Here is a 22,598-nt window from a genome sequence, read left to right on the forward strand (position 1 = left end):
TATTCCACGTACTTCCACGTAAACTGTGTTTCAGCTATTTACTGAAGTATATTTTGGGGCCAGTAATATACTTTTGCTTTGGACCATTTATATCTTTATTACAACTAGTTTGCTCTAAATGCAGGGCGTGAGAGTAGGTGGGGAGAGCGTGAGGAACTCCTCCACTGCAGATGCAAAGTTACCAGCTGCCTGGAAGGAAAAGAAGCACCACCTGTCTTTTGACCACAATGTGAGCAAAACACGAAGCAGCCTCCAGCGGCAATCCCTGGCCACATCTGGCCATACTTTTTATACCAAAACCTAAATTAGACAACATTCATGAAGTGCTTGCAGTGGCTCCTGAAAATCACAGAGATCTCTGCTTTTAAAAACTTGTTTAACCATCACAAGCACATTGAACCTAAGTTGCAAATACTGTATGTGAAAATATAGTTAGCTAGCTCATGTAAAGTACGAGTTTCATTGATGACATTAACTTAAATATTAGCAAGTGGATTTTGGGCTTTTAAAATTCATTAATCATGATTAAAGGGGTTGGGTGTATTTATTCTTTAAAAAAAAGAAAGTTTTATCAACAATCACTGTTATTATTTTGCATTGGCCTGCAAACCCTAAAAAATATTAAGATGGAAAGTAACTTGCACTGTTTATTTATCGAGACTACAAACACATATATTTTGTTATAAGTATTCACAGCAAATATAAAGTATCAAAAGTGGATTTAAATTTGTGTTTTTTTATTTTATTGTGCCTCCACGCTGGTAACTGCCATGTCCAAAGGCAATATGTTTTGGGTTTTTTTGCTCGCCTGTCCATACGTATTTTTGTATGTCACATTGTCTTAAATGGGATACCTTAAGGATGCTCTGAGGGATTTTCTTCACATTTTTTAAAGAATATTTTGGGGGCTTTTTTTTGCCTTTATTTGATAGGACAGCTTGAGTGTGAAAGGGGGAGAGAGAGGGGATGACATGCAGCAAAGGGCAGAGGTTGGAATTGAACCTGCGGCTGCTGCTTCAAGGATGTAGCCCCTGTACATGGGGCACCCGCTCTACCAACTGAGCTACTGGGCGCCTCAGAATTTCTTCATATTGAACATAAATGTCCTCTTGGACTCAGCGATGTACTGACTAGACTTCGGTGGTAAAAGGTCAAGGTCACTGTGACCTTGTCTGTTGCATTTGTGTGAATGCGATATCTCATTTACAGCATCAGAGAAATTTGGCACAAAAATCAACTTGGACTCAAGAATGAACTGATTAAAATTTGGTGTTCGAACGTCAAAGATCGAGGTCACTGACTTTGCAAAACAAGTTCTGGTCCATAAATCAGAAATTCATGTGCTAATTATGACAAAATATCAACAAAATGTCTTATTAGATGAAATTAATTGATGACATTTTATATCCAAAAGATCAAAGGTCAACTTTACTGTGACATCATAATGTTAAATATCACTCAGTGTGGTAACTTGGTAACAAAAGGGGAGATATTTGATAAAAATACTGACTCGGTGACTCTAATCTTGGGTGTCCACCTTGAAACCGTGTTGGCTGTACAGATCTTCTGAGCTGCCGGAGGGAAGATGTTTGTGAAACATTCACGTTTTCACAGACATCGATGTGAGCTCTAACTGCAGCTTGACTGGTGGCATACAGCTGTGAGGCAGTATTTCTTGTTTTGCGATTTTTACCTCCAGGTACCAGTTAGCAATTACATTAACAATGACAAGTGACCTTTATCAGGTAAAATTAGTAATATCAGCGAGCATAAACTGTAAGTGATGGTGTTTGATTATATGAATATTACTTAATGACTGTCTTTGAAATTAAATGTTATTTATAAAATAAGCACAAGTGATCAGTTGTGCAGTGTGAAATGTTCAGGACTAAATGCAGTAAATACCACAAAGTAAGTGCCATTACTGCTAAACTGTATTTAATGGTCGCACTTCCATAAATGCACTAAATTGCTTTAGATGTCTGCCTGAGTACCACAGCGTTCACGGTACCACGACTGTAATTTTTTTTGGGTACTCAGCCCCTCACACCCACACAGAAAGCAAGTGTAAGCAGTGCTTTCAATTTGACAAATGACTATAGAGCCCTAGAGTTGATGTACAGCCTTTTCAACCTGCACAGTAGGCAGGTACATTGCCTTCATGTTTTATGTATAACGTATTTATCAACACCCACCCCCTCAATACTTCTGCAGAAACCCTCGAAAATATTCAGCCAGAAAAGCCCCTGGAATCCAGAGCCGACTTGGTTTCACAGCTTTCCTGCAGTTTGAAGCATGAAGGGAGGCACGGTGATTATTACTGTGCTGTGGTATTATTGTAAAGCTGCTTCAGAGCTACTCAGCCAAGTAACGTCAAATCGTCCCCCTCACAGCAAAGCTTTTACCTGGAAATGGTGGAGGGGCGAAATGACATTCATGAAGGTCATTGTACCACAGGCTGTTGCAGTCCAACACTTCGGGCTTAAAAAATGCAATAACGAGTGGCAACACTCAGATCCTACAATAAAAATCCACCCATGCGTTTTAATTTTCCACTCGGAGAGTGACACTGTAGCGCTCAGAGACCACACATGCACACAGACTGCAGCACAGGAAAGCTCCATTGTGTATTTTGAGGACAGCAACGCAGACTGCAGATAGGATGAAACATGGCACAGCCTCCATTTTCACCTGGATATGACACCCCTGCACCGCCTCGGGCTCCGATTTATTCTCTGTTAAAAAGCGGCAGTGAAATGTAAAAGATGTGTGAGGATGCCTCGAGGAAGAGTACGAGTCTCCCCGTCCTTGTCGGCATCTGAGCCCATTAAAGAGTAAAATGGGACTTCCTAGCACTTAAGTTAAGAATGAATGGTGTGGGAAAAGTGCCCAGTCTGCTTAAAACTGTAAATATATCTATACGTCTTTTTAGCTCACACATACTTAATATGGTAATGTGATCATATTGTCTCTTTCTGTAGGCTGTGGTATATTTTCTGCGGTCGATAATTTTATTTAATTTTTTTTTCTTGCATGAAAACGTATGTTTGAGTCATGTCTTGTATAAATAATTCTACATTAATGTTCCAACATAAATCATCCTTGGAATAAAATGCAAATGACTTTGATTAAAACAACTTCTCGCAAATGTTTATCTAAACATCCAAGTTTTATCCTGTAATTGTGTTTCAAAGATAGAATTATTTTGGCTTCAGTCCCATCTAAGAGCTTCTTTCTAAACTCACCATGAAATGAAATACAATCTACCCTTCAACGCTGTACACCGACCTCCACTGTCACTGTAGGAAGGGCAGCTGTTGCTTGGTTATGAGTTTGGCTGTAGAGTTGTTGGTTTGATCTGCGACTCTTCTTTTATGTCCCGGAGTCATAGACTGTATAAAAGATGTGGACACTGCAGATGGAAAATGAGGCCATTTTTCTTTTTTCTTTGAGAAAATGACCCTACCTCTCGCTTTATTCATTACATCAGTAATATTCCTAGTGCTTTTATGGTCTCTATTGCTAGTTCCAAGTACAGCATGATGTCTGTTTTGTAAATTTGGTGCCATTTAGGGCAAAATAGCAGTCTGTTCTCACTCCGAACTCATCAAACAGCGCTGCTTTGTCAGTGCTTTTGCCGCATGATCGTTACATCAAAAACCATCTTTCACATCCTGGCGTCAGATGAGAACGCACTTGAACAGAACTGGTGGTGTTGTTATTATACACCTGCAAAAGGCAGGATGGCACCGGGCACGCCCACATGCAACGCAAATGGGCGGCGTCACTTGAGAACACGGCTGGATGGAGCCGGTTCATCAAACAGCTGACTTTCGTGTGGGACTCTGGAGTTCATTTACAGTGTATGTGTGTGTTTTTTTTATACGTCTTACCATGCGCCTCTGTGACTTTGTTGCCAAATCCTAACCACGGTCCGTGCTGTTGTGTAAACACAAGGTCCATGCTGATTCATCCGACCGTGTGCATGTGTTGGCATCACTGTAACGGCGTGTAAACGGCTGACGCAGAAGTATACCTAAAACGTTAAAAGAAGACGCTGAAGGTCACTGACAAAGTGGCGCCATGTGACGAGTTCGGCTGAGAACGTGTTGATAATAGACAGTGAAATGGGGTGTGCTTTAAGGCGCGTCTATCTTGTGATTGACAAGTCACTTCCACTGAATAATGCCCTAAAATGTAATTTTTAACATATTCTTTTAGATTACTCAGAGCAATATTCTACATACTTTTGATACTTTTGGAATATTTAAAAATTATCTCACTGAGCTCATTTGTATCATTATATTTCCATTCCAAAAACACTCTTCAGTGTCTTGGCTGTGCGTCTCCTCTGCTACTGTCTTGTGGCAGGTGGACTGCGAACACTTTTCTAATATCTGTAAATGAGAAATGCATGCCTCATATGTATTAACACCGTGTCCAGCAAGTGAGTGTCACTCTTTGTCCACACAGAATCCAATAAATATACATTTCTCTATATCATGTAAACAAACGTACGCTACCTATCAGCTGTCCATGGACAAGGTGTTTTTTTTTTTTATCAGTCTGTGTTTGCACTTTTTAAACAGAAAGGTTTTGTGTTGTGATATTTGCTGGAAATTATAAAATATTACCAATAGCAAGTAGCCTAGGTTGTAATTAGCAATCGTCATTTACCAGAAATTTCTGCTTCTTTGCAGTCAGCCACATGCCTCCATATTTCGATTTTTGCAGTTAAAGAGGAGGTATTGTACAGATAACTCCTCATTTCAACTTCATGAATCAGTCAAAACGGGGCATTTGACAAAAGCACTTTGTTGCTTGCAGCCAGTGAGAACATTACTTGAGATGCAGTCAAACTAACACTCGTTAGGACACGGTGATCGAGCAAATAAAAACAAAACAAATACAGTAATCCCTTCAAGTAATCTATTTATAAAGATAGTAACTATATTCTTAATATCCCCAGTATAAACTGTAACTTTAACCAAACGTGGTTACTCATACTTTGTATTTTAAACACCTTTTAAACATAGTTACTTGTGTTCCGTTACTCCTCGGCCCCGCTCGTCCAAACACGGTCTCTTCTAGCTCCGAAAAAACAAGATGTCAGCAGCTGCAGTCCCAAAGTCAAGGTCTCAAAAACAGTAGACCACGGGCCAATAGGTGACATCACGTTGGCTTTGTTCACCTCTTCCATACAGTCTATGCCTGGAGCTCCTCGTGGGTTTCTATCTTCAAAAAACGTCTGCTAAAATTATAATATTTATATCGTTTACTCTACAGAGACATCTTTTCTCAGATGGTTGTTTAAAGGAAAGTTGGACCAGGTAGGTTGCAGAGAATGTGGGCTGAACACTTCCAAATTCCCCTCAGCTCTGAGAAGCATTTAGCATCTTGTTTTTGGTTTTAGAGCCCACAACTTTACTATTTTGCTTCATTCTCACAGCCGCAGGCAGCTGTTTTCAGTGGGGGAAAAATAAAAATTAAAAAGCCAACTGTTCAGTACCTGCCCAGCAGCACACAGGGAACAGGCAATGTGAACAACTAGCTGGTGAAGAAAGTGGGCTCTTCAGCTGTTAAATAACCAGATATTTCCCCTCAGGAGTTCATGGAGAGCAAACCAGAACTACATGAAGAGTGTTCCCCTGAAACACAACTTGACATGAATGCTGTTGTTTGTCCGTGTTATTTGTATAAATAGCCAACAGTTTCACTCCAACAACTTTGTAAAGTGATGATTATTATTAATAATAACAATAATGATAAATCCTTTCTAAAAAGCCAGTTTTGAGATAAAATCTGCAGTTAAATAACAGAGAAAATAAAAATTGTGAAACAATGTTTTAGAATAATCTGTTGAGATAGAATTGCATTATTAGTATTAGTATTATTTGTTCTTTGTACATATTGTACATATCTTTATTGTTGTTATTATTTTATTTTATTCTACTCTATTTTATTCTATGTTAAGTGCCTACCTTTATATATATATTTGCATAATTTTTGCCTTTTTAATGAATATTTTATTCAGTTGCTGCTCTCTTATCTCTTTGCTGCTGTAACAAAACACTTTCCCTGACAGGATTAAGAAAGTATTTCTATTCTATTCTATTCTATTCTATTCTATTCTATTCTATTCTATTCTATTCTATTCTATTCTATTCTATTCTAGTAAATCAATACATTTATTTATATTTATTTGCATTATTTTAGAATATCATATTTAATACATTTTTCCCACTTGGGTTTCCATACAGTGTGTCCCTGTAGAATATTGTTAGTAGCCTCCACACACCTCCTGAAAGCTAAAGTGAGCTGAATTTTTAAGAGGAAAACTCATTTTCCGTTTTCTCCCCACAGGACGTGAATGCAACACAAAACAGCCCGAGTACGAGAGAGAGCATGAGAGAGAGGGAGAGAAGAAGAGAGAGAGAGAGAGTGGCAACAGCGCAGATGAGCCCCAATGAGCAGCAGCCGGGTCCTCTTTCAAACCGACACACACACACACACTGACACACACCACGCTCCACATCCCACACACACAAATGCCAGGACACTCATACACATGCAATCCAATAACAAGAGCACCGTCAGTCCGAGCTGCCTGCCGCCGCCGGTGGCAGCCCTCACCGCTTCCCCGAGACACAAAGCTGGCAGCCCGCTGTGAGAGGAGCTCCTGCTGCCTTCTGAGCACAAAGGAGAGGAGAGCGAGGAGCCGGCCACTTCATTTGGGAGGCGGTAGATAATTCAACAGCAGGGAGAGGAGGAGAAGAAACAGAGAGGAGGGAAGGAGAGTGAATGCAGTCCAGTCCAGCTGCTGTTGCTGCCACTGCTGCTGCTGCTGCTGGAGGAGGAAGAAGAGGAGGAGGAGGAGGAGGAGGAGGAGGAGGAAGCTCAGTGTCTTGAGAGGCTGGAGGAGCAACATTATCCTGCACACAGACCCACAGAGAGAGCCAGCAGTGATCAGAGCACCTCCAGGCTTGCAGATGTGGAAGGAGCGCTGTGCAAGTTCCAGTCCTGGGTGAGCCAACTTCACACACACGCGCACACACACACACACACACACACACACACACACACACACACACACACACACACACACACACACACACTCATCCGGTGGTCCACTTGATGTGCTGACACTTTTACTACCAATCAGAGCGTAGAGATCATGCACACTGGGATAAATTTGTGCTCTTTCACTGTGCTGCTACTGCCTGTCCTCCAGATTTCACTGGTCAAGACTCACTTAATCAGATGACCTGCAGAGCGTGAGATCCCCCCTGTGATCATCGTGACACTAGTTTACCCCCTCAGCCTCCTCTTACACTGTCATGGTGCAGTCCCGGCTGATCGATTTGCTCCCTAACTCAGATGGACATCAGCTTTTATTATCTCAGGCTGCCCGTGCTTTTTTCTCTCGCCATCCTTGAGATTTTGTATCCATGCAAGCAAAGCCACTCTGTGCCCGCGTGTGCGTATGGTGTGTGTGTCTTTGGTTACCAGTTCTCAATTAGGTTTTAATGATCTAAACGGGGGGCAGAAAGGGAAGGCAGCCTTTGATCGATCCCTGCAGTCATCTCAGTGTGAGAGGCTCGGTGCCTGTCGTCGGTGTGACACATCTAAGCCTCTGCCTGTGTTTGTTCAGCCCTCTCCCAGCTCTGCTCCTGCCTTTATTGTGGCTCTGTTCAGCTCTTAGTGCAGTTCTGGAAATAAGCTGTTTTTTTAAGCAGGTCTGAATACAGTTTTGCTTTAATCTTGTTCCCTGTCTGTCATGGTTTGCTACAATCTCGGCAGTTCTTGCATATATTAGCCTACATAAATTACAGAAACGTCTAACTAAATGCAAACTATAATTGAGATTGCACCGCCGACAACTGGAAAAGAGAAATTCACTTGCTGCGCATTTGATGATGGCCAAAAGTGATTTTGAGGGCATTATTGGAAAAATGGCAGCAAGCAGGTGACAGAAAATTAGGGGAGTGATTTATGAGGAGTGACATGCAACAAAGGTCCCTGGCAGGATTCGAACCATTACAATTCATTACAATTCAGGCTCATCGCCTTAAACCCTTTGACAACCATACATTGCAAATACATGCTACTAAATGCAAAATATAATTGAAATTGTACAGTTGTCTTTGTGTTTCTAAGACAATAGAAAAATGAGAAGGTGACAGGAATTCAGCAGTGTAATTCATGGTCAGCTACCCAGATACATTATGAAATAATGCAACTATACATGCAAATAACAATGGAGGTTGCACAGCTTGTCTTTGTGTCTCTAAGACAACTGAAAAAGAGAAATACACTTGCTGCGCATTTGATGATGGCGACAAACTGTAATGGGTTTTTCTTCATGTAATTTTGGGGGAATTATTAGTAAGTTGGCAGTAGGTAGGTGACAGGAAATTAGAGGAGTGATTAATAGGCCGTGACATACAACAAACGTCCCTGGCCTAATTCAAATAGGGGACAATTTAGGCTCAACGGATTTAAACCTTTTGTCCACTGGGACACCTCTTAAATGGGTTCTCTATAATGATTCATTACAAAAACATGTAAATAAATGCAAACTAAAATTGAGTTTGTACAGTTGTCTTTGTGTTTCTAAGACAGTTGAACAATAGAAATACACTCGCTGTGCATTTGATGATAACCACAAATGTAATGGACTTTGTGTAATAGTTAATTTTTAAGTGAGAGATCACAGGAAATTCTGGTCGTGATTAATGGGGAGGGACATGCAACAATGTCCCTGGCAGGATTCACACTGCAGTGATTTTAAGTCATGGTCAACACCTAACAACCCTTAATGAGGGTTTCTAACCTGATTTTAGTCTCTGGAGTCGATGAGTTTCCTTTGAACATTAAAGAGGACACGTGTATTTGGACGTCTCCCGTGGTCATCATCGTGCTAAGGACTTGAAATCTCTTATTTGTCATTAATTTTCCAGAACAGGTATCTATATGATAGTCAGGGGCTTCAGACAAAAATGTTCCTCATGGATAGAGAAAAATGGTAGATGATATATGGTATAAACCAAAATTACGAACTTATTGTCTCAGAAAGAACGGCTACAGTGCGGAACCTCACAGTGAAGTATAATTTCAACAAAAGACAAAGATCCCTTTGTGCACAGTTTGGCTCAGGGACGTTACCATTCGCCTTGGAGACCGGTCAATTTAATGATAGGAGGACAGGCTGGGTTTGTTGTGTGACACCGGAGAAATTGAGATTGTGGTTCTTCTTTTTGTGTTTTACTGTCCTGCTTACAAAGATATCAGGGACGTGCTGTCAGTAAAATGACCTCCATTTATGTTGATTTTGTTTTTGTTCGATGACTAATAAAACTGAGTTATGTTTTCGAAGGATAACCTGCGTTTGTGATAGAAGGCGGAGTATTAGGTCTGTTGACTGAGCGGTAAGATAATGTATTTTGAATTGATCACCACAACAGTATTGTAACGGTGTCCCGCAAACCCATGAGGGTTGGGCACATGTTGGTGTGCAGGACACAAAATAAAGAACTCTATCATATATAACGGGTTGGAAGGTCCCACAACAGGAAATTTTGAGCGTCAAACACTAATTTCCTGCATTCTGGTGAAATTTTGTGCACCAATTTGTGCTTTCTTTGCATTAATTTGTGGTGTATATGTCCTTCATTTTTCAAAAGATAAGTCCTCTGCTAAAGTTTTTACTGGGAGGAGATAATTGCATATTCTAGTTATTGAGGAGGATTTGTCCTCTGCAGGACGCAGAGGACAAATCCTCCTCAATAAATCTGAAAATCTAAATCTACACCTAAGCATAAGTCGCAACCAGGCGGTACTTTTAGCATTTTATGTGGCATTTGCCCTCTTTAGATTTTTTCTAACATCACTGGCGTCTTGAACTGATTGGTGAGTGTTGCACCAATCACAGTAATGCATAAATCCACACACCAGCTGGATTGTGCATCTTTTAATATTTGATTGCCGCTGCAGTTCTGTAATTAAAACCCCGACACTTCATCCCCACTGTGCTGCTCTCTTCTTGTGTGCAGTGACTGAGGCATTAGCAGGTTTGTTTACCATCCAATTAAACATTTCAGACTTTTATCCTGCGAGAAGGTTCCGTTAAAAGTTGGTGTGTGCGCCTCATGGGGGCTGGATCTATAGATTTTTTGGTAGATGTTGCTCAGGAGGTAGAGAAAGTCATCCATTAATTGTGGGGTTGTTCGATCCGCGGCTCCTTTTGTCTTGTTGAAGTGTTCTTGAGCAACTGAATCACAAATTGTTTAGCCTACGTGGACACCACTGGTGTATGAAATAAGGGGTTAACCCTTAAAAACCAGAGCAAGTTGGTTTGATTTCTTGAAAATCATGGAGAGAAAGCAACAAGCAACCTGGCAAGATATGGAACAAAAATAAGCAAGAAAATAACCTGAAAATAAGATAAAGACCCAGAAATTGATAAAATATGTGTATTTTTTTTCTGTAACATAATTTTAAATATATTATAATTATTCTGAATGTAGTTTTCTGGATAGTTTAAAAAATTACATCTTTAAAAAATAATTTTCAGGTTTTTTCACCTTTTACTCTTTTTTGCACTTTGCCAAGTTGCTCACTCCCTTTCAACCATGTTTTAAAGTAAATAAATAAAACTGATTTGCTCATGTTTGGAAAGGGTGAAAGAGCTTTTAAAAGGCATCTGAGCGCAGCACAAGAAAACTGATGTTGATCCACTTTTCAAAGGGTTAACGAAGAGCATATTTCCATTTCAATTACCATTTTTAAAATTCTTTGTCTGATTAAATCTCCATTAGTCACGGACTTGTATTTTTCTTGTCTATCACATGTCGTTGTCTCGTGGACCTTCTTGTCGAGAGCCACAGTAGCTGCTTCTGACTAAAAATCAACAGGAGAAAAGCAGCACTGAAGTGAATGCAATTATACAACAGCACTTAATGGTACCCGAGGTGCCACTTAGCCTCCCTATCTGACAGATTTATGTGTCAGTAATGAAATGTCTGCTGACAGGTCTATGTGGCCCTCTGAGTGCATTGTTGAATCAGGCCTGTTAGTCTACTCCTACACTTACCTTCTCATTTCGATGCTTTCTGTTGCACGTAAAGCTGTCAGCCGTGCTCAATAGTGACATTACCTCAGCTTAACACTGCCAATGCCTAGTCTCATTGTTTTCAGCTCTGGAGTATTTATGAGGGCAGTAAAGCGGCGATGCATCCGCTGTCAGCGAGACGAGGGCATCGCCGCTCTTACAGAGAGGGCAGTGCGGAGCGGCGAGGGAGGACAGGGAGGAGATAAAGGAGCATCTGCCCCTGTGAGTGGCTGTCAGATACCTGCAGGCACGCTGACATGTCGGCGAAGATGTCCTGTTCGAACGATCGTTGGCCTTCTGTACGCTGGCCGTCCTCCCACTCACAGACTGCTGTAATACCATTATAGATGTTCAGATCAGGCTGTAACCTTAATGCAGAGCTTAGAGAGTATTTGGGCCTTACAAGTATTTTATTTCCAACCATGATTGCTTCATTTGGCAGTTGTCGTGACAATAGATTTTGGCTGACCTCGTTACCGTAGAGCAGTGGTTTCGAGCCTTTTCTGTCAGATGAAGTGACACAGGCCTCTTGTTACCTCTTCTAAGATGCTGCTTGTTGTGTGTTTAAAATGCGTTCATGAGTGTGGCTTTTATCAAACTATTAATGATTTTAAAAAATGCTGATATAAAAGTAGGTGTTACAATATCTTTTAAATAAAATTTTAGACTTATTAACATGTTTACACGTATTTTGAAAGTCATTTTTTTGTCGGACTAACACAATATTTTGACTTTTTCTAACGTCATGTGAACATATTGACTGTTTTTTTACCAGCCAGGGTACTGTAGCTCTGTTTCCTCGTCCTCGGGATGCTGATTTCAGTAGATATCGACATCATTGACTCACATCAAAACTCATTATTCACATTCATTTGATGATGTTACTTTTTTATGTTTTAAACTAAAATATTTGCGATAGCCTACACATTGTACCTTTAAGTTTGCATTTGTATTACTTCTGCTTTCATCCTGCACTTTCAGTGCAACTCTTTGAACCATCTATCGCTTACTTTTAGTGAACTATTTCTCTGCTTATTTGCTGACTAGTTTTGATGTACTCTGACTTCCAGTGTGGTATCCAGGTCTTATAGCTGCTGATATATATGGATAATGCTTTTTAAATCACATCATAATTTCTATTAAATCAAATTAGTCAAGCTACTCCACAATCTTACCAAGTAACCCCCTGGCAACAGTATAAGTAGACCCTGCGGTACAAGTATCCCTCATTTGCAATCTTTGCCTTAGAGAACGATCAGCGGCGTGACATTAAAATGTGCATGAGTCTGTAAAAGAAATTCAATATTACTTCGTCAAATTAGACTAAATATGTTTTTTTCCGGAGCTTAAGTGGAGCCTAATATCAGAGTTTTTATTCCAAAGCACGCTGTTGACCTGTGAAAAATAGGCAGAGGCTCTAGACAAATTAGTATGGCAGTGCAGTAATGAACTGCACACTGCAGTTTGTCATTGTAGTGCCATTTATTTAAATGACTCTAATGGACCCTCTAGTAACTACAGCGTTTTGTTATGTTTTTTTTTTTTGCAGGATCAAAGCCAAAGCAATACGTCAGCGCAGAACAATATAGCAGACTAATAAAAGTGCTCTGATGTTGAGACGTCCATTTATCTTCCTCTGAATGTGCTTTTGCTTTTTTGAAGATGATGCAATTTATGCCAGCTCCCGCTCAGAAAACATTTTTGCCTATGATTCAAAAGTATATGAGCCAACATAAATTTGTAGTTGCAGAGGCTATTTATAGATTATATGGCAGAGTGCACGCACCGCCATAGTGCTACAGTATCATCCAGCGCGAGCACTTATCCAAGACCTGACCATTAAACCGGGATGGCTGTTACACTTTTCCCATCCACCTCAGAATGCTTTTCCTCCGTCCTCTTTTTCTCGATGTTTCATAGAAGTCTTTTCCAAACTAAATTGGCTAATTTAAGCCGATGATAGGTCCTGTGTGGCTTTATCTGACCGTCTCAGGAGGGCTGGCGCCGCGGCACAGAGGAGATACAGAGAGGAAGCAGAGGGGTGAAAAAGAGGAGTTTTTGCTCTTTGGGTGCTGCATATTTCATGTTTTCTGAGGTCTCTGGGTGAAAGAATGTGTGACGAGATGACCGCAGCATTACATGAGCACTAAAGGGGAAGCCTCATGAGTGTTGGTTGGCAGTGCTTTTAAATCTAAAAGGAGAGCAGAGACTACACTGCATCTTTTGCTTCTTGCATTAAGTCATTTTGTTTGCACCTCAGGAAGTGCAAAGCTGCAGTCCTGTTTATGTTCATTTTACTCTTGAAAGATCAACAATTAAAGCCTTTGGTGTGAGCGGGTGGATATTTGAAGTCATGTAACGGACAGCAAAGTGCCTCCAACACTGAGCTGTGTTATGAGATGAAGTGCTGGATATTTGGGGAGTTTATATACTTGTCGCTCTCTCCGCCTCATTTCATTTTATGTATTTCTATCGCTGCTGGCAGCTTGAAGTGCTGCGATCGTCCAGCCATAAAACAATATTCTTCAGTATGGATTGACCATCACGACTGAGAGCGCGGGTGAAAATGGAGTTTGAGGCTCCAGTCTGTGCCCTCATCAGGAAGGTAGCATCCTTACCAGTCCGAGGATCACATACTGTGTGTGCATTGTTTGTAGTGACACAAGAAGTCGAATGACTGATTTAGACTCGAGTGGGCAACAGTTTCTCATGAATAATCTATTTCAGTCAACACCAACACGACAAAACTTCCTCTTCACATCAGACACACGACTCTACTGTTGCACATACGCAGTTATTGTTGCACTCACGACTGTTCCCCCTACAACAATGAAAGGAAGGAAAATTACTCTGAGAAAGGGGACATGAATAACTATACAATAATACATACTGCAGTGTGTTTTAACCTGGGTCCCATTTTTCTTTGTTTTTGTGTTCAAGTGGTTAATAGGATTCTCAGTTTTTGGAATCGGTCCAGTATTGAGTGAGAACGCTGCAACCAGCAGCTTTTTGCTTCATGCAGTCTGTTTGTCAGGGCACGGTCACACATGAGTGAATGCAGGCAAGTGATATTTGTACTGAATGAGGGCAGTGCCTGATGTGATGCACACAGAAAGCTGGCTTGATAATAAATATCCCAAAATACGTGACTGGTACATTGGTACACTCATGTCCCATACCTGTCTCCAGACTCACTGTCAACCAGACAGCATCTCTCATGTGGGGCACTTTGTATTTTTAATGGCCAATTTCATACAATATCAGCTGCTTAGAAACGGCAACAGTCAGCCTCCTGCACACACTCCTGAACACACTCCTTTGCTATTGGTTCAGGCAGCAACCTCGCCAGTCAGAGTAAAGTTGAACTTTACGCAATGCGAAAATGTGAATTTGCTTTGCCACCAGAAGCAAATGTTTTATTCACCCCTTCACTCTCACTGACTGGAAATGAACTGAGGGTGAATATTCACCAGTGTCAACATCGCTCATGTGTGACTGTACCCTTATTGTGTGTAAGCAAGTCTCGCTTGTGGAGAAGTCTCATTCTGAAGTCTTGTGAGAGTTGATAAGTTGCAGAAAGACAATTTCAAACTCACAGGATCAAGCAAAAGACAATGAAAAACATGTTGTTCCTCTGTAGGGATCCTTTTCATAATGTTTTTAGACACTCAAAATAACAATGCAGTCACTTTTGTAGATGCACGCTGAAAGTGTGCTATTGCTTCAAAGGATTACATTGCAACTGGTTCAGCTGCTGCTGGCTGCAGCTGTCTTTCTCAATACTGGAAACATTTAAAAAAAAAATGTTGTTCCATTAGGAATGCAACTAATTATGTTTTTCTTGGCATTAAATGCATAGATTATTTTCTCCATTAATCGATTTGTTTGTTGGTCTATAAAATGTCCATCAGTTTTTCCCCAAGCCCAAGATGACGTCCTCAAATGTCTAGTTTTGTCCATAACCCAGAAAATATTCACTTCAAAAAGCTGTAATCAGAGAACTTTGGCTTTTCTCTTAGAAAAATTTCTCAAATCAATTAATCGAATATCAAATTAGTTAGCCATTGATTAAAGAATTGACAACTAATTGATTAATCGCTGCAGCACTTCACAAAAACATAAGAAAATACAGTCAAGTTTGAAAAATACCAAAGTTCCCTTGACAGTGCTGTAAAAGACAATGATGTAATAACTAATATAGAAATAAAGATGATAATTTAATTCTACACAGTCAAAAATAATATTATTGAGATCACACAGCATAAATGAATAAGATTAATTAATACAAAGATGTAATATGTATTGTAATAATTTGCAGTAACAGTTAGAAAATACTAAGATTTCAAAGAATTAAAATTTAGGGTTTTTTTAGTGTGTTCTTTGACAGCTGGAACAGATTCATCATTCTAAAAGAATAATTTGTGAATCTGACATTATAATGGAAATTTATAGAGAAAAAGTGAATTCACGAAAAGAAAAATTGATTTCTAATTAATTATTTCAACTGACTTTAGGTGTTTAAACATATTACCTCTTTACTAATAAACCAGTCCTCAAAACACACAAAAATACAGTTTTCCCAGAAAACATGTTTATTACTCAACAGACTCAGTAAACCTACAGGGAAAGTTCCTGCTGTGTCACAACTATCCCCAACCTGAACCTATCCCTGCGAGCTAAATGGCCAAAGTAAAGGGCATTTGTACTGCAGTATATTCATTACATGCAGCCCTATTAGCTCATGTGATCCCTGCGGTATCCAGCATTATCTGCACTGACACACCAGCAACACCACAACACTCAATCCTTAACTAACTTGTCTTCAGTCATAGCATCACGGCAGCGTCAGTTAATCCATTCATTATGATTCAATTAGATATAACCTTAGCTCTCTTTAGTTCTTCAATCTGACAGATTGTTTTCATCCTCTCAATAAAATCCTAAGAGCTATTTGTCTCCTTCTCCAGACGGTTTTGAGAAATCTTCAAATGAGCATCTACCCAGATTGTGAGAGCGGCGGAGCTATTACGATGTTAAGACGGTTTGTTTTATAATTTATCCTTTCATCTATTTCACCCGTAACTCGCACCATTAACTGCATTTACATTTTGTCAAAAATACATATTTTTAAATGATACTTGTAGATAAAAGCAGAAATTTTAGAGGTTCTTTTACTCACTAAATCACTAAAAATGTTTTCTATCTTGTATAAACAAAGTGATGGATACCACGTTTCTACCTTCAAGCTCGGATATTTACCACATTTGTAGCAGCTGAGCCCTGCAGACATGGCTTACTGTATTTCAAACCAAAGAGAAGAACCAGCTGTGTCCTTGGGGTTGACTCAAGTTACACACATCTTCTGTAGCATCTCTCTAAGGGCCCTGCACACGAGATAGCTCTTTAATCAGCTCTGTTCAATTATGTAATTATGAAAAAAAAAAAGATTAGATTAACACTTGACATGCAGCGTGCTTTTGTTGTAAGAATGACTCGAAGGTCTGTGCTACAACACGCACACATTTCACTTTCATTTTTCTGTGCCTCAGCCCTGAAACATTGCACGCTTTTGTGGCTTTTAGACAAAAACCATCCTGTGATCAGATTGAAATACAATTCAGATGCCTATAGCTGCACACACATGCACTCATTACCCCATCTAATAATTGATTTTTAAGTGCTTGACAATCAAATGTAGCTTTTTTTTTCGCATTATGTCCCTTCAGTCCTGAACCTACTAATGACTCAGACTCTCATGAGGTCTTTCCATGTTGTGGTCAGATGCATTTGACACTGTGCAAGGGTTTATTAGGCACATGATTAATTAATCAGTCTTCAAATGGCTACTGTTGTCCTCAGCAGTTAAAGGAGCAGTGTTTAAGATTTAGGGAGATTTTGTGGCATCTTGCAGTGAGGATTGCAGATTGCAATCAGCTGAAACTTCTCCTGGTTAGAATTTCGATAAGTTTCCTCTCCAAAACAAACAGACTTGGTGATTAAAACCGGTAAAAACACTGTAGAAAGTGGTTTTACATTAAAAAATCTGTCTTTCTGATGCTCTTGTTGTAGAGGGGTTTCTACGGAGGCCCGCCACAATTAAAACATATATTGCCATATCTTGGTTGAGTAACTCTGGGCACAGACTGAACAGCAGCAGAAGGTCAGGCGCAGTGAAAGTGAAACTTAAGCATCCATTGTGCTTTGTCTGAAAGTTTGCTTTCACTCACTTCTGCTGCAGCTGCTCCTCTCATGCGTTGATTTGATCAGCACAGACCGGATCTACAGATTCAATTCAGTTCAATTCAATTCAGCTGACGCATTCAGTCAAATGTTTGCAGGGTGACGATGATGCATTTAACTCAAGATTAATATGATTATTTGCGCAAAAATGCCGTCCGTGCTTTTGTTCAGGGAGCTCTCAAATATTGTCTGTTCCCCTCACTCTTCCTCATTAAGAAATTGGTCTTTGAACCTCGTGAACCTATTTTAAATATCCCAGTGAGCCGTCTGTATGAATGAAGATTAAAGATTCATGCCTTTTTGCATCTTCATATCAGCCCATAACCCGAAACGCCCCTCTATCTCTCCGCTCTGTGGATCACACTGTCAGAACGCGAGCCGACTTTTATCTTCTTTTCAGCCGCTGAACATAAATCAGATAATCGGTTGATCAAATCATTTTCCTGAAGTGGAGATCAGTAGAACTGAAGGGATGAGAGTGAACTGCTCAGTGAGGCAGTATTCTCCGTTTGACTTCGCCCTCTCGGTTTGTCGCTTTGTGTGTTGCTCTTTGGCTCTTTTTACTTTTGGAAGATCGCTTGTGTCCTTTGGTTGCTTGGTTGCTTTTTGGAAGAAGAGAGGCATAAAACTTTAGAGATTTAACTGAGATTTAAAGTCTGTCCGTGTGTCAGTGCAAGTCAGTGACCTTCACCATTTAAATGAGTAGTTCATAATTTGGGAAATATGCTTTTTGCTTTTGGGAGGAGAGTTAAGCCCTGTTCGCATGGGACTAGTTTTCCAGGGCAGTGGTGCCCCCAGAAATTTTTCATATGGATAGACAGATGGGGCCACTGAAATCTTGGGGTGGGACACTAAAACCAAAAAGCTGGAGCAGAATTATGTTGAATGGATTTATTTAGTGGAAAACTATGTCCATATGACAGTTAAGTTAATCACATACTGATATACTTCGGTTTCTTATTTAACAGTCAGTAGTAATATCTGATGTGTATTGACTGATAGTGGTGCAGTTAACATTTTAAGTTCCACAACAGTTTTAATGTGATATGTCACTGTACATGTTAGGCGATTCATTGTTCTTCAAACAGGCTGGTTGTTCTTTTCCTGAGAGCTTTATTTTGAAGGATTTCATTGATTTTAAGGACCAAACATTTAATGGGAACAAGACTTCTCAAGTTTAGGAGTGTTTGGGTATTCACAGAACTCATTTTCATTCAGATATCTTGAGGTGAGAGTTATAGGGAAATGGTCGTGTCAGTTGTCCACACAAAGTTTTGCCTATTTGGAGGGTTATTTAGCTCCCTTTCTGACAACTGATGCTGACGTACAAATGGATGCCTTGTTTCTCAAGAAATGCATGCTTTTACCATAGTTCAAGACAGTCCAAAAACATCAGTAAATATAGGACTTTAAACTAGGGCTGCCCCTTGAAAGGTGGACATTTGAATCATCAGTTGGAGAACCTCAGTCACCTGAGATTGCTTCTAGTCAAACAGTAGTTCTTTGCTAGTCAGTTTGCAGTCTACTTTTGAATTCATTTAGGTCCCCAGATTTTGCTGCAGAGTGAGTGCTCTTTACTTCTAAGCTACTCTTTGGTACAAACAGTTGTGGACACGATGCAGCATCCACTGAAGGAGTGACTCTGTACCGTATGGTACTTCTCTTTTCTGACAAGAAATAGAGAATTTACAGATTACAGCAACTTAATACGACAGTCTCTGGCTTTTGCTAATATCACGTATCAGTAAAAAAGGATTTTGTTGTGCATTTGCGATCTGGCTTTAGCGCTGCTAGCTTATTTACTGTATTACATGAATGCCACTGTCACACTGAACGTCCCCCTTAGCCTCATTCAAACTTTAAAATGTATTTATATTGGAAACAAAAAAGGGATCATTGAATATTTGTACTGAATGGCCAAATCTGATTCGACTGGCATAATTTTAAGTTGGGTACAGCCCTGCTGTATACCCTATGACATCACAAGTTTGATATCTTTGGTGTATGGCTTTTTTGAGAGAGAATCTAATGTTGCCAAATATTCACTGAACTTTCCTATGTAATGTAAAATAACACATTCAAAATCTTAATTCAACAATTGTATCAGTATCCTTCTTGTCCCCCAGTGGGGATGTCACTGTATCAGGAAACCTCATTTCATGTAGAAATCATCCCACCATGTCTGTGTTTCGTGCACGAGACAAGCAAAGTCTGTATTTTAGTCATATACTCCCAGATACTATTTCAGAGACACATGAGCCTCCTGATTTGCACCTAAAGTTATGTCCAAACTTTTATTTATAATTGCTGACGCACCCTCCTATTTTCAACCAGGAGAAAGGCAGAAAAAGGTGTGAAGAAAACAAAAAACTTTGCAAAAAATAAGCTTTGGCCAGCAGCTGGTTAGCTTAGCTTAGCACACAGACTGGACATAGAGAAACAGCTTGCCTGGCTCTGTCCAAAAGTCACAAAATCCGCCTACCAGCACTTCTAAAGCTCACTGATTAACACATTCTATCTTGTTTGTTCAATACGTGCAAAAACCAAAGTGTGAAAAGGACATTTCTCTGTTTTACCGAAGGTTATGTGCCGGACTATTTTTTGTGTTAGTCACATGTTCAAGCAACTTTAGCGCACAACAGTCTGCAGATTCTCCTCTCTGCAACACAAGCTGACAGGCTGACATGCAGCTACTAAACTACTGCGAGCTAACTGCTCTCTGCCTAATGCATGCAAAAGATAATCTGCATCATCATTTGAAATTTTGAGCACCAGAGGGATGACATTTTATTCCTCCTTAATATACGTCTTAATAATGTGGAGGTCGCTCCGAGGTCAGAAATGTCCTGTTGTACTTACTGTGTTCATTAGTGCTTTTGAGCTTGTAGCTGGAAGGTGTTGAGACCATCTGCCAGCTGACAAAAAGTGTAACACATTTCTTCATTATGAGGATGTTAATTTGAGCCGGGTTGCTATTTTCATGTGACCTTTTTAGTTTGACAAGGAACAGAAGTGTTTTCACTTTGGATATTTCGTGTTCAAGTTGGCAGCTGTGGATGCTGATTTCAAAGAAGATGACGTCATGATTATTTTAATTACAGAGCGTGTTTATTAATTCCAGTCCAGTTTGAGTGATATGATGACAAGCTGATATCGGAAATGGCATATTTTGTGTTTGTATTGCTGGCCCAAAATCATGAGGCGTTTTATCGTGCGGGCGTGTGTTGAATTGAGTCCGTCTCCTCATGTCGCTCTGCACATATTTTAAGGCAAAAGCCTTTTATCAGCATCCCTCTTGAAAAGGATGTCAAAGCAGGGAAGAAAATCTCCCCCTCGCTTTGTTTCTGCATCATTTGAACTAATAAATCAGCAGCTGTATGTGTCCATGTGCAGCCGTGACAGATGGGCGTGATAAGATTGTGCTTAACAGACTGTGGTTCCTCTTCCTCCCTCGCCTTCTTCCTCTTGTCTTCCTCCCTCTGTTTTTAGGAACAAACAGATTCGGTTTGCTTGTCAAAGGTGTTTGATCAGAGTTAGCTTGCTGAGGATCTTTCCTTTGAACCGACACCCAGCTGTGGCCAGTTTCTATCCTGTTGTTGGGGCATTGCAGAGGCTACACTCTGCCCGTGAAATAGCACTCTCTGTGCGCTCACTCCATTTTTATCTGTGGAGGCGCTTGCATGCTGTTTCGCAGAAGTACGGGGTTATGCTTGTCAGTATAGATCACAATCTGTGGATCTATGCGTCTATGAATATCTCTGTGCGCATGCATATGTACATGAGCTGTGTATTTCCAACGCCCTCCTGTCACATTCCCTCAGCCCGACAGGTGAACTTCCCGATCTGTGCCGTTTGCAACACTTTGAGGTGAAGAGGACAAGCTGCTCCTGGACATCAGGGTTATGAATTTATCATGGCAGCCCGTAGACACGCAGCGAGACGGTGTTACACGGGGCTGACGCTCCCCTCGTCTTCACTAGCCTGTCATTGGTTAAGGATGAATTATTCATCTTTTTTTCTCTTCTTCGAAAAACATTGATCGCCCCGCCTGCATGACAGTCGGCCTGCATGACAGCACACTGTCAGAACTCACCTCATCTCGTTCAAAGACAACCCTGCCTGCGTTCCTCTTCCTCTGTCCCATGAAGTGTACAACCATAGCTTTCAAAGAATTTTCTCCACACCCTCCCACTGCTTCTGGCTTTTGTCTCACATTGAAGCGTCTCATCAGAGCCACTTTCAACGGATCTCTCGACTGTCTCGGTGTCGGGGAAGGCGGCGGCTGCATGTCAGAGTAAACACTTTCAGAAGAGCCTGTGAATAATTTGTGCATCAGGATGTAGCTGCGGTTGTGTCTGTTTGCATGGATGAGGCTTTTTTTTTATTTTGGTGCGTTGCAGTGTGTGTTTCTGACTCTATTCAGCATGCTGTTTCATCGCAGCACATCCGATGCTGAGTTCCTGTGTGATGTCAGAACAGATCTATGTTTAATGCGCATGCAGGGCCCAATTACTCGCTGCCCATAGCTGTACCTAGAGACTTTAAAGAGGCCCCCTTTGCATGCCAGATGATGTCGTAATCCGCCTCGGACTCGGTTGGCGAGATGTGCATGGCATGGCGAGCTCCTTTAAGGGCACTGATTGCTGATTTGCTGTTTGCTTTGGGGGTAAATTCCCCCTGCACTCTTCCCCTGAAGATTTATTTGAGGCCCCTGTTTTTGGTTTCTTGGATTTGAGATTCTCTGTGAAGAGCAGAGGGAGCATCAACACCCCTCCTCTTTGGTGCACTTCATCCCTCTCTTCCTTCTGGAGGCCTTTAGGGAGAGCAGCTGAGTCACTCTCTCCTCCCTCTCTTCATCCTCAATCTGCACTTGCTCCTCCCTCCTCCACCTTCCTTCTGTTTTCTCTCACTAAGCCGTCGTCACAGCAGCTGACAACCTGTGTCATTTGCCAAGCTTCACTTTTAACTCCCTGCAGAGCTTAAGCTGTGAACGTGTATGTGTGTCAGGGGTTTTTTGGGTTGTTTTTGTTTTTTTGTTTTTTTTTTCATTTAGCAGAATTTTTTGTGTGTGTATTTGTGATTTTTACTGTCAGCCTGCATGTCCCCTATTAGACGCTGCTATTAGTCAGAGTTGTAGCATGGACAGCAGCGGCTCAACCGTTGATGGAATCTCTCTCGAGTTGAGATTTACGCCAGAGAGATAAGAGAGTGCGGCTGTCAACCAACCAACCAACCATCCGATGACACA

General features: G+C 40.7%; 1 protein-coding gene across 1 annotated transcript in view; it reads left to right on the forward strand.

The window, feature by feature from the left end:
* The first annotated feature begins 6,371 nt into the window (after positions 1–6,371).
* The window catches only part of lingo3a (leucine rich repeat and Ig domain containing 3a), a 51,615-nt gene continuing 35,388 nt past the window's right edge, over positions 6,372–22,598 (forward strand). Inside the window, exon 1 of the mRNA XM_042483815.2 lies at positions 6,372–7,024. The gene's annotated coding sequence lies outside the window, so the exon portion shown is untranslated. The remainder of the gene's footprint in view (positions 7,025–22,598) is intronic.

The sequence above is a fragment of the Plectropomus leopardus genome, chromosome 5 (assembly GCF_026936395.1).
Source record: "Plectropomus leopardus strain MGB_pleo_1.0 chromosome 5, ASM2693639v1, whole genome shotgun sequence".
Taxonomy (NCBI): domain Eukaryota; kingdom Metazoa; phylum Chordata; class Actinopteri; order Perciformes; family Serranidae; genus Plectropomus; species Plectropomus leopardus.